Here is a 13161-nt window from a genome sequence, read left to right as displayed (position 1 = left end):
GAAGATCTAGCAGAGTAGTCTACTGCGTCACGCTGTTTATGTGTTGGCGTACAGTAACCTTCGGAAAGTATTCAGATACGTTGACTTTTTCCACATTTGTTAGGTTACAGCCTTATTCTAAAATTGATTAAATTGTTTTCCACTCATCAAGCTACACACAATATCCCATAATGACAAAGCAAAAACTGTTTACATTTTTTTTGTTGCTCATTTATAAAAAAACAAAAAAACCTGAAATGTCACATTTACATAAGTATTCAGACCCTTTACTCAGTACTTTGTTTAAGCACCTTTGGCAGCGATTACAGCCGTGAGTCTTCTTGGGTATGACGTTACAAGCTTGGCACACCTATATTTGGGGAGTTTCTCCCATTCTTCTCTGCAGATCCTCTCAAGCTCTGTCAGGTTGGATGGAGAGAGTTGCTGCACAGCTATTTTCAGGTCCCTTCAGAGATGTTCAATCGGGTTCAAGTCCGGGCTCTGGCTGGGCCACTCAAGGTCATTCAGAGACTTGTCTCGAAGCCACTCCTGTGTTGTCTTGGCTGTGTGCTTAGGGTCGTTGTCCTGATGGAAGGTGAACCTTCGCCCCAGTCTGAGGTCCTGAGCGCTCTGGAGCAGGTTTTCATCAAGGATCTCTCTGTATTTTGCTCTGTTCATCTTTGCCTCGATCCTGACTAGTCTCCCAGTCCCTGCCGCTGAAAAACATCTGCATAGCATGAGCATGATGCTGCCACCACCATGCTTCACCGTAGGGATGGTGCCAGGTTTCTTCCAGACGTGACGCTTTACATTCAGGCCAAAGAGTTCAATCTTGATTTCATCAGACCAGAGAATCTTGTTTCTCATGGTCTGAGTCTTTAGGTGTCTTCTGGCAAACTCCAAGCGGGCTGTCATGTGCCTTTTTTCTGAGGAGTGGCGTCCGTCTGGCCACTCTCCCATAAAGGCCTGATTGGTGGAGTGCAGCAGAGATCTGCAGAGATGGTTGTTCTTCTGGAGGGTTCTCCCATCTCTACAGAAGAACTATAGAGCTCTGTCAGAGTGACCACTGGGTTCTTGGTCACCTCCCTGACCAAGGCCCTTCTCCCCTGACTGCTCAGTTTGGCTAGGTGGCCAGCTCTAGGAAGAGTCTTGGTGGTTCCAAACTTCTTCCATTTAAGAATGATGGAGGCCACTGTGTTCTTGGGGACCTTCAATGCTGCAGACATTGTTTGGTACCCTTCTCCAGATCTGTGCCTTGACACAATCCTGTTTCGGAGCTCTACGGACAATTCCTTCGACCTCATGGCTTGGTTTTTGCTCTGGCATGCACTGTCAACTGTGGGACCTTATATAGACAGGTGTGTGCCTTTCCAAATCATGTCCAATCAAATGAATTTACCACAGGTGGACTCTAATCAAGTTGTAGAAACATCTCAAGGATGATCAATGGAAAAAGGATGCACCTGAGCTCAATTTCGAGTCTGATAGCAAAGGGTCTGAATACTTATGTAAATAAGGTATTTCTGTTTTTGCTTTGTCATTATCGGGTATGGTGTGTAGATTGCTGAGGATTTTTATTTTATTTAATCCATTTTCGAATAAGGCTGTAACATAACAAAATGTGAAAAAAGTCAAGGGGTCTGAATACTTTCCAAAGGCACTGTAGCTGCCTGCATCCCTGCAGTGGCCACACAGCAAACCAGGAACATTCCCACAACATTATATTGCCATTAAGTTCTAACATTAGGAAGATAACATCCCAAAAACATTAAAATAAATGTTTATGATATCAAAATGTTTTTTTAATGTTTTATGAAATATCCTTGGAATGTTCTAACATTCACTAAAATATTGTGCACAACATCTGTAACAGCCACCACAGAACTTTACCCTAAGTTTCTTATTAGGTTTCCAGGTTATGTAATAACAACATTTTGTTTTGGGAACATTCTTGCAACATCAGGTGAATGTTTTATACAAACATTGTATAATCATCAGCACAACTGGACAGTTTTTGTGTTATTATAACGTTTGGGGAAACCTATTGAATGTTCTGGGAACATTCACAGAACCAATTTTGGTTTGCTGGGCATCCTGATTGGCTAGTGGGCACATTGACATCATTGCAACGATGTTATCAAAACAAGGGACTACTTGCTGCTCCTCTCCTGTTGCTCTGGGAGTGAACTAGCTATGCAAATATAATGATTCCACAGGCTGTGTCTTACACTACAGAACCATAAATGAACAGATTTCTTAAATTGATGAATACATTGATAGATTGGTTTGGGGGAAATTCCATCCGAGGGTTTCTCCTCCTAATTGAAAGGAGAGCTGAAGTTATCCTAAAGGTAATTGATATACAGTGTCTGTGGTGTGTCAAAATAAAGTCCAGTCTTCCATTAATACTGATCTGGAACAAGTCTGAGGTCAGTGTTAATGCAGAGAAAGGTCTGAGGGCAATAAAGGGCGATATCACAGTGTAGGTTAATGGGATTATTCTACAGGGCAACTCATTATGGTTATATATGATTCACGGGACTGCTTACACAATGCTTTCTCAGGACTCTTTTCCCCGAGCTGATGCTTTATAAAGATTGGTTTAATCTAAAAGAAGGCGGCCGGGAAAATAAATGAGCAGAGAGTAGAGACATCAAAATCAATCACTAGATCAGTGATGCATTGAAATCACACACTATTGAATAATAACTGTATTATTTGATATGATATCTGATTGAGAGAGAGGGTGAGAGAGAAAGAGAGAGAGAGAGAGAGAGAGAGAGAGAGAGAGAGATACATATATATACAGCGTGTGATTCTTCACTGCCCAAAACAGTGATGCTAATTAGCCTTTGCTCTGTCATTAAGAGGCCTTTAAGAAACATAATTTGAGCAAACTTCCGCTGTTGCTCTTCATGAATCTCACATACTGGAGAGGGCCATGACTGCCCAAATAGTTAAGAGTTGGATTATAGTTTGTTGTTTAAGTAATTCACCTGCTAAACTCCTAGTTGACACCATGTACCTACCGATTGGTAGTAGTGATTGGTAGTCCTGATACAGTATGTGCTGAATTCAGCAGTATGGATTCAGTCCTACTATCCAGTAAGTGATGCATTTTGCAGTGCTGTGCCTGTAAAGACATCTCTGAGAGCACCAGCAGCAGCAGAGTGCCACATGGCCATGTTTCCAGGGCCCAGTGCTGTAGCCAATGCGCCATGGATGCCTTGGGTCATCCAGCTGGCTGTGCTTCACATTGGGAGACACATGTCTGGGACGTCATATTGCCCATGTGCATGATACAGGATGTGCTGTGGAGGATTCTCCAGAGAATGTCTTAGGTGAAGCTGGGTTTGTTTGTATGTGTGTGTGAGAATGAGTGAGTGAGAGAGAGTGAGAGAGAGTGAGAGAGAGCAAGACAGAAAGAGAGCAAGTGTGTACGTAAGCGCGCGTGTCTGCTGTTGAGCTGAGTGAATGGCGTATTGTCAGGGCCTGGGTCTACGGAGCACTTTGATTGTGTTTGATTGCTGCTCCTCCATGCAGCAGTACGTCTTGTTGACCTTCTCCAAACCTGCCCTTGGGCCCCTGACACAGGACCTCACAGAGAGCACACAGCCAGCCCGCTCGACGCAGAGGGTCACACCAGTCCAGAACACCAGGACTACGTACCGTATATAATCAATGTACCCTCTCTCCCTCACTCTCTTAATCTCTTTCTCAATTTCTCCTATTTTTATGAAAGAACATATCCTTCCCTTTTCTCGATCACTCCCGTCTCATCCTTATTTCTTCAACTTTGCATTGGTGTTGAACACACTATTCCCTTTCCATTCTCTTTCTCATCCACCCTCCCTTTCTCCCACAGGACTCATTCCAGTTTTGTACCACAGATTACAATAATTATAGCCCACATTTAGTCCAAATGTCCTTTCCTCATGCTCAGATAATACTGCTAACAGTGGTAGTCTGTCCCATTGTGCCTTTGTGTTTATATGACAGCTGTGTACTCCCTGGTCAAGATTCATAAGATTAGAAAGCATTTCCCACTGTCTTTATGTTTGCTCCCATAAGACTCCACTCCTATCCTGCCACCCCTGCCCTTCTGTTGAACATTAAACAGACCCATCGATAAAGTGATTTAAATTCACAATATCATTCCGTTCCTCCTCAAGTGCTTTGTAATCCAGACAAAGCCAAGTAGTACACACTATATATTTCTCAGAGGACTTTGGTGTTCTCAAACACTGGAACTGTCTACTGTACAATGGTATCAACCTCAATATGATAACTCCGGGAATATGAACAGTAGTGCGTGAGTGTGATTGTGTGAGAGAGAGGAACAGACAGGGAGAGAGAGAGAGCGAGAGAGAACGAGAGAGTGCGTGTGTGTGAGGAGAGGCACAGGGAGCGAGAGAGAGCGGGAGAGGTGATTGTTATAAATTGTGTCTGTGTGATGTTTGTGCGCCCTGTGGGGTTAGCAGGCCTGGCCCCAGCTGCAGAGAGAGTGGGAGAAGAAAACCGAGCGAGGGCATCTTTCCTGGCACATTATTCTGGTTAGACAGAGGAACTCAGAGGCTTTACTCTCAGGAGATGCTAGAATAAAGAAGTGTTGAACAGCATCACTGCTATAGGAGCGTAATATAAAACAGTGGGATACGAACCGAACAATATTAAATGACATGTAACCAGCATCTCTATCTCTCTCAGAGGAGAGATCGGATAACACAAATAAACAAGTCTATAAAATCTTATGAAGTTCATTTTCCCCCTCGAATGACAGATTTAAGATATGATAACCACAACTTCGGTGTGAATTCAGTGTGATTTTTTATGTTTTAACACAGAAGACGAACCATAGCTAATTAACACATCTTCAGCACCAACCCAAGCAGGTGCTGATCATTTTTGAACACATGGCAATTGGTCAATTCTTTATAAGCCAATTCACACTTTACCGGGTAGCCATTTGAACATATTTATCACATATCACATTGGTATGTACAACCTTGTGAGAAGAAGTCCACTGCAGTTCCTCGTGTTCAATATGTTGACACTAGGCTGATTCAGTGGGACACGACAAACATACAGTACTGCAGTAACAGCGGATGTTATTCAGTACACACAGCAAGTTCCTGTATGACCCCAATACAAGACAATCACTCTAATGCCTGTGTTGTCCTGACATGTACGGCACACACCAAGGCCACATCCGGTGCATCAGTTGGCCACATGCTTCTCTACCCACGTGAAACCTTGCTGGATCTAAGGTGACTATTATGATACTGATAGACGGTGACAGGGCCTGCTTTAAATAGTCTATAGACTCTATACAAGCTAGAGGGACCATAACATTGACATGTCAGTCTGATCCTGAGAGGATGTCTGGATGTGTTTTGGCAACTGTTAAATAAAGGTTAACTAAAATAAATAATATATATAAAATTGTACTGAAGATGACTGCACTATGATTATGTATAAGGGACATGCATCACTGAGTACATTGTGCAGGTGACAACCTGTGTGATCTATGGTGATGGTCACTGGGCCAGTAGGGAATGCAGAGTGAGGAGAAGATGAAGGCTGTCGTATTACATGTGTATTACCCAGTACGAGAGGTACATGGTTATGTGGAGAGAGTGTAAAACACGTTGATATGGCCCTATAGAAGGAGGGGTGATAAGGACTCCTCTCCCTGCGTTCAACGATAACAGTCCTCCCTGACGTCGTGGGCATTCTCTCAAGGTGACGAGGAAAACAAATGTCACCTTGCATGCCTCTAGAAGATGAACCTATTGTATGCCAGAGAAGAGCAGAGATATTCTGCAGATGCCTGATTTCTGCTCTGACCTCAAGGATATCGATATTTATTTATTTCAATTCTGAAATATAACAACATTAAAAAGAAGAAAATATCTAGCTCTACATCCACCTTTAACAATATGTATTGGTATTATGAATGAAAAGGACTATGAGAGTATTTTTGACTTAAATCAGCAATCCCCATAGGCTTCAATAACAACAACATCCCAACTTCATCTCCAAAGACGAAGGTGTCCTCTGAGCAGGAAATAAACAACTCGGGGACTGGAAGACAGGCTGATATTCCAGGCCAGAACAATGACTACCACTAGGTGGCAGTTCCGTGTCTTACGTCACACAAGCCTTGCTACCTCCTACAAGCAACACGATCCACCATGGGACTCCCACTCACACAGATTTGTCACTTGATTTAATAGGTGACACAACTCTTTGCTTATTTCCCTGAGTGTGTCCCATGTGGCACGGGTAGGGTTGCGAAGATAGCGGTAGTTTACCAAAGCTCCCAGAATCTTCAGTAATTTCGGTAATTAACAGAAAATCTATGACAATCTATCGTAACTTTGGTCATTTATAGTTCAATAACTTCAAAAATGTTTTTATTCATATTTAGTATACGTTTTTATAGTTCTATATTGTCCATGAGTTTCTAGTTGATAGACCACATGGTCCAAGAGAAAATAGCTTGAAAATAGCTCGAAAATAACAAATGAAAAAAGCATTGAATCAACAATGGCATTATTTTCAATTAACTCTGCAACTCTTCCAACTGTTGATGATACTGCCACCAGTTTGAAGGCAAAACAGTGACAACAAACTGACATAGTAAAATAAAAAAAGTGTGTGAAAAAAAATATAAAGGATATTTCATGCTGAAACCCTCATATTTAACACCAAGGTGTTAACACCAATATTCACAAAGGTGATGGTTTATATTTAGGATAATGTTTAACAGCTTTGTCACCCCCCCCCCCAAAAAAAAATTATTTCATACATTTTACAGGTGATAAGGCCACACAGAGGGCCAGAGATAATTACAGACACCTGTACAAATCTGAAGTACCAAAAAGGGCCACTAGATGTCTTGCGATAGATTACATAAAATCATTGAAAGATACCACAATTCTGGTAGTTTACTTGTAAAATTAGAAGGTTTGCAGTAATATAACTTCCCGTTGCAACACTAAGCATGGGGATAACAGAAGCGACAGGCAGGGACACACACACCATTTCCCTCTTCTAGTAACAAGAAAACATGTCAGATGTCCACAGCGCTTACCAAAAGACTGCAACATATGAGAAGAAGAAGAGGAGAAGAAAAGAGAGGCAAATAAAGAAGAGTGAGAGAAGAGGAGAGGACGAGCGAAAGGACTGCCCTGTCTCTGCCCGGGTGACAGCTTTTCTCCTCTCATCACAAATGTGTTCCTTCAATGCCATGAGGGGGTGAGCGGAAGTCTTATGAAGACAGACACTGGGAAGAAATGGCCCTGTATGACGAGTCTGGGGGATGGACAGCACTGCGTGGAAAAGCACCACAGACTGTTAGAAATGCTTTCCCCGCAATCCATTCTTCTAATGTAAGGTAGAGAGCCTGCTTCATTGAGCAGAACTCGATCTTAGCCACACTACAAAGCACACACTGCAGTAGCTCGCGCTTCAAAAAGCCAACATGTACAACTGGTACACCTTGAAGTGTTGCTAAGTGGCACCAGGGATAATTGGAAACACAATGCGGATGTACTAGTAACATTCCATGCCCTTTTTTGAAAAGTACAAACTAGACCAAAGACATAGCAGTTCACTCATGGTGCATTTCCAAAAAGGATTTACTCCAATGTTTTACACAAAAAGGCTCAGACTTCTCTGTTTCCGTCTATGCGGGCCAGCACCCGTGTCTCACTGGGCCATGGCTCCGGCGGACCTGCTCTCACTTGGGGCCAAAGCCAGGCCACTGGTACTTTTCTGCTGGCATTTACTTAACAATGGCTTACTGTGAACTTTAACACCTTCTCACAAAGCAACTGTTTGGATTATGCAGAGGTTGTTGATTCTGCTCTTCCTACTGTCAGCCCTAGCTATGGAAACACAATGTCCATAATATAACATAATAGGGCTGGTATTGCCAGAGACCTCACGATACGATATTATCACGATACTTAAGTGCTGATACGATATTTATTGCGATACTGTGATTTTATTGCGATTCGATATTCCAAACATATTGCTCACCATATGTCTGCTGCAGACGGACAAGAGAGAAACATGGGAAAACAAGTTTTGATCAGTCATGGAGTGTTGAAAACAAATTGGCTCCCTATTTAAAAAGAAGATGAAGAACAAGCTATGAAGGAAAAATACTAGAGTTTTTGCACAGCCAACTAGGGCAAAAATAATATTGCGATATTGTCAAAAAGATACGATATATCTTAAAAAATAATATCTCCAAACATGTAACTGTACAGATTCCCCCCCATCACTATAACATAAGGGTGTATGACTAGTGTAACACTGGGGTTACAGTCGAAAATCAGAAACATTGGCTCCCAAGTGGCGCAGCGGTCTAATGCATTGCATCTCAGTGCTTGAGGCGTCACTACACACATCCTGGTTTGATTCCAGGCTCTATCACAACTGGATGTGATTGGGAGTCCCATAGGCTGGTGCACAATTGGCCCAGCGTTGTCTGGATTTAGCTGATGTAGGCCATCATTGTTAATAAGAATTTGTTCTTAACTGACTTGCCTAGTTAAATAAAGGTAAATATATAAAATTAAGGAAAAAAATCTTGTCTGCTTCTCCCCACAAAGTGTTTTTCTTCAGGATGTGGTTTTGTTGATGACAAAGGAAGGGCTGTACATGTAGTACTGTCTCTGTCTCTCTGGTCTGTTTGTGAGTTAGCAGCAGCAGAACAGTTCAGTCGGCAGGCGCTGTAGAGCGGCTTCCGGTTGTATTGAGCAAACGTCAGGTCTGATTCTGGGCCCTTGGTTGAAGTAGTCATTAAGCAGTCATGTCAAATCACCAGTGGAGTGAGGAAGGATGTCCGGATCGCAGGCCTGGCACGAAGCCTCTCGCTCCTCTACCGGTCACCTACTGCCAGACCAGGCAGCCAGGACCTCAGGTGGGTATGATACTCACACAGGGGCTCATGGGTAATTGATGAGCAGGGCACTGCAGGCTTTGACACATGAAAGCAGGAATTCAGGAGCCTCAACTCAATTTACATCAACAACATAGCTCAGGCAGTAGGAAGCTTTCTCATCCATTTATATGCAGATGATACAGTCTTATACTCAGCTGGCCCCTCCCCGGATTTTGTGTTAAACGCTCTACAACAAAGCTTTCTTAGTGTCCAACAAGTTTTCTCTGCCCTAAACCTTGTTCTGAACACCTCCAAAACAAAGGTCATGTGGTTTGGTAAGAAGAATGACCCTCTCCCCACAGGTGTGATTACTACCTCTGAGGGTTAGAGCTCATACAAGTACTTGGGAGTATGGCTAGATGGTACACTGTCCTTCTCTCAGCAAATATCAAAGCTGCAGGCTAAGGTTAAAATGTGGTTTCCTCTATTGTAATCACTCCTCTTTCACCCCAGCTGCCAAACTAACCCTGATTCAGATGACCATCCTACCCATGCTAGATTATGGAGACGTAATTTATAGATCGGCAGCTAAGGGTGCACTCGAGCGGCTAGAGGTTCTTTACCATTCGGCCAACAGATTTGCCACCAATGCTCCTTATAGGACACATCACTGCACTCTATACTCCTCTGTAAACTGGTCATCTCTGTATACCCGTCGCAAGACCCACTGGTTGATGCTTATTTATAAAACCCTCTTAGGCCTCACTCCTCCCTATTTGAGATATCTACTGCAGCCCTCATCCTCCACATACAACACCCGTTCTGCCAGTCACATTCTGTTAAAGGTCCCCAAAGCACACACATCCCTAGGTCACTCCTCTTTTCAGTTTGCTGCAGCTAGCGACTGGAACGAGCTGGACAGTTTTATCTACATCTCTTCATTCAAAGACTCAATCATGGACACTTACTGAGAGTTGTGGCTGCTTCGTGTAATGTATTGTTGTCTCTACCTTCTTGCCCTTGTGCTGTTGTCTGTGTCCAATAAAGTTTGTACCATGTTTTGTGCTGCTACCATGTTGTGGTGCTGCCATGTTGTTGCCATGTTGTGTTTCTACCATGCTGTGTTGTCATGTGTTGTTGTATTAGGTCTCTCTTTATGTAGTGTTTATCTTGTCGTGATAATTTATATTCTGAAACACAGAGAGAGAGAGAGAGAAAAATAAATAAAATACAAACAAACGTAAAGTTCTGCAGGGCTATACAGCAACTGTGCAAAAACAAGATCCCACAAACTAGGGTGGAAAACAGGCTGCCTAAGTATGATTCCCAATCAGAGATAACGATAGACAGCTGCCTCTGATTGGGAACCATACCCAGCCAACAAAGAAATAGAAAACTAGAATGCCCACCCAAATCACACCCTGACCAAACCAAATAGAGAAATAAAAAGGCTCTCTAAGGTCAGGGTGTGACAGTTATTATTAAGTTACACCGAACAAAAATATGAACGCAACATGTAAAGTGTTGGTTCCATGTTTCATGAGCTGAAATAAAAGACTCCAGAAATGTTCCATTCACACAAAAAGCTTATTTCTCTCAAATTCTGTGCACAAATTTGTTTACGTCCCTGTTAGTGAGCATTTCTCCTTTGCCAAGATAATCGATTCACCTGACAGGTGTAGCATATCAAGAACGTTGTGCTGGGGACAATAAAAGGCCACTCTAAAATGTGCAGTTTTGTCACACAACATAATGCCACAGATGTCTGAAGTTTTGAGGGCGTGTGCAATTGGCATGCTGACTGCGGGAATGTCCCCAAGAGCTGTTGCCAGATAATTTAATGTTCATTTCTCTACTATAAGCCACCTCCAACGTCATTTTAGAGAATTTGACAGTACGTCCAACCGGGCCTCACAACCGCAGACCACGTGTATGGCGTCATGTGGGCGAGCGGTTTGCTGATGTCAACGTTGTGAACAGAGTGTCCTATGGTTGCGGTGGGGTTATGGTACGGGCAGGCCTAAGCTACAGACAACGAACACAATTTCATTTTATCGATGGCAATTTGAATGCGCAGAGATGCCGTGACAAGATCCTGAGGCCCATTGTCGTGCCATTCATCTGCCGCCATCACCTCATGTTTCAGCATGATAATGAACGGCCCCATGTCAGAAGGATCTGTACACAATTCCTGGAAGCTGAAAATGTCCCAGTTCTTCCATGGCCTGCATACTCACCAGACATGTCACCCATTGAGCAAGTTTGGGATGCTCTGGATCGACGTGTACAACTGCGTGTTCCAGATCCCGCCAATATCCAGCAACTTCGCAGAGCCATTGAAGAGGAGTGGGACAACATTCTGGTCACACCAGATACAGTACTGGCTGGTTTTCTGATCCAAGACCCTAACTTATTTTGAAGGTATCTGTGACCAACAGATATGCATCTGTATTCACAGTTATGTGAAATCCATAGATTAGGGCCTAATTCATTTATTTCAATTGACTGATTTCCTTATATGAGCTCAGTAAAATCATTGAAATTGTTGTATGTTGCGTCTTTTTGTTTAGGATATATAAAACTATGGTTGTTGATGTATATGGCCGAATTTCAGATACATTTTTGTACATTTGAATGTCGCAGTAGCAGGACCTACAGTAGTAGGGCATTTATTCTGTCTGGTGCGTTTGAGCGAGTGAGAAAGAAAGAGAACTGCTGGTTTTCTGTGAATGTATTTATCACAAGGCTCATTTGAATTTCCTGAGGTGCAAGAAAACACTCAGCCACAACAGAGTGATCAAATTAAGATACTATATCTTGACTACACCTGTTTATACATACTATAGTAAGAACATACCACACATACTAGCCAAGCCATGCCGGGTCCATATAACAGCTTCTGTGTGTGATAATATCTTAGAATTTCACCCGTTGCCTGCATGTTACTAGTGGGTGGTAAGAAGTCATTCGCACACCCAGTGGTAGACAGACTCAGTTGGCTGGCTGGCTGGTTGATGGATGGGTTATAATGGATCTGATAGTCGCAGTGATGTTCCCTCCTTTCACATTCAGTGTTAAAAGGAGCCTCCAGGGCTGAGATGTCACTGTTGCTCCCTGACTGTGACTTGGGATGGGACTGCTGTTACTGGGCAGTCTGTCAGCCATGCAGCCATCTCCACAGCAACCCTCCCAAATCAATTTAGCATGAGACTGATTCAGCGGCTCAAGGTCATCCTGCAGCACAGCCATCAGAATCAGGCTGGAGTCTGGATGACACGACAGCTGCTGACCAGGCCAGGGCACACTGTGACTGCACAGAGCAACAGCTCCAGGGGGACAAATACTAACACACTCTTTCCCACACGCTCTCTTTCTCTTTCTCCCTCTCCCTATCCCCCTCCTTTACACTCTCTTTCTCATCTCTCTCCCTCCCCCATCTCACTCTCTCTTTCATCTCTCTTTTTCATCTCTCTCTCTCTCTATTTTTCTCTCGCTCACACACAAACTCAATCAAATACGACCCACAGACAAATTGACAGTACACAAAAACAGAGCTATGAAGAAATAGGAACAAACACACGTGTACCCAGCTCTGTTATCGTCAGCCCCTGTATTCAATATGACAAAGACAGCAAACCACAGTGTGCTTTATGTTTTACACAATACATGGTGTGACCCATTTCCTGCCTACTGCATGGTCTTGGCTGTTTTTCTGGCTGTAAGACAAAGCACCAGAGATCTGATTCTAAAACCCAGAGGCTGGCGTAAAAAGGAGAGCAAGCAATCCACAGAACAGCAAAAGCACAATAGACATCAGTCTCTTCCACAACGGCCCTGTCACACCTTCAATCATACGATATCCCAACCACAGGAGGTCGGTGGCACCTTAATTGGATAGGATGGGCTCATAGAAATGGCTGGAACGGAATCAATGGAATGGTATTGAACATATCAGACACGTGGTTTCCATGTGTTTGATACCATTCCATTCATTCCATTCCAGCCATTATTATGAGCCGTCCTCCCCTCAGCAGCCTCCTGTGATCCCAACTGATATGCATGAAAGAGATAGATAGCAGTGGCCTCTATTTTGCAAAGACACATTAACTATTCAGTTTATTCTATTGAAACAGTTCATTGAGATTACAGGTGATACAAAACAGTAACATCTGCATGGAACAACAAATGAACTGTATCTGTCTCAGAGATGCGACCTAATACTGTATCTGGGCACAATGCCCTTTATAAGACAGCTACCTTCACAGCATAACACCATCCACAATATT

Source organism: Salvelinus namaycush, chromosome 1 (assembly GCF_016432855.1).
Source record: "Salvelinus namaycush isolate Seneca chromosome 1, SaNama_1.0, whole genome shotgun sequence".
In the NCBI taxonomy this organism is placed as follows: Eukaryota; Metazoa; Chordata; class Actinopteri; order Salmoniformes; family Salmonidae; genus Salvelinus; species Salvelinus namaycush.
Note: the sequence above shows the minus strand (reverse complement) of the source record.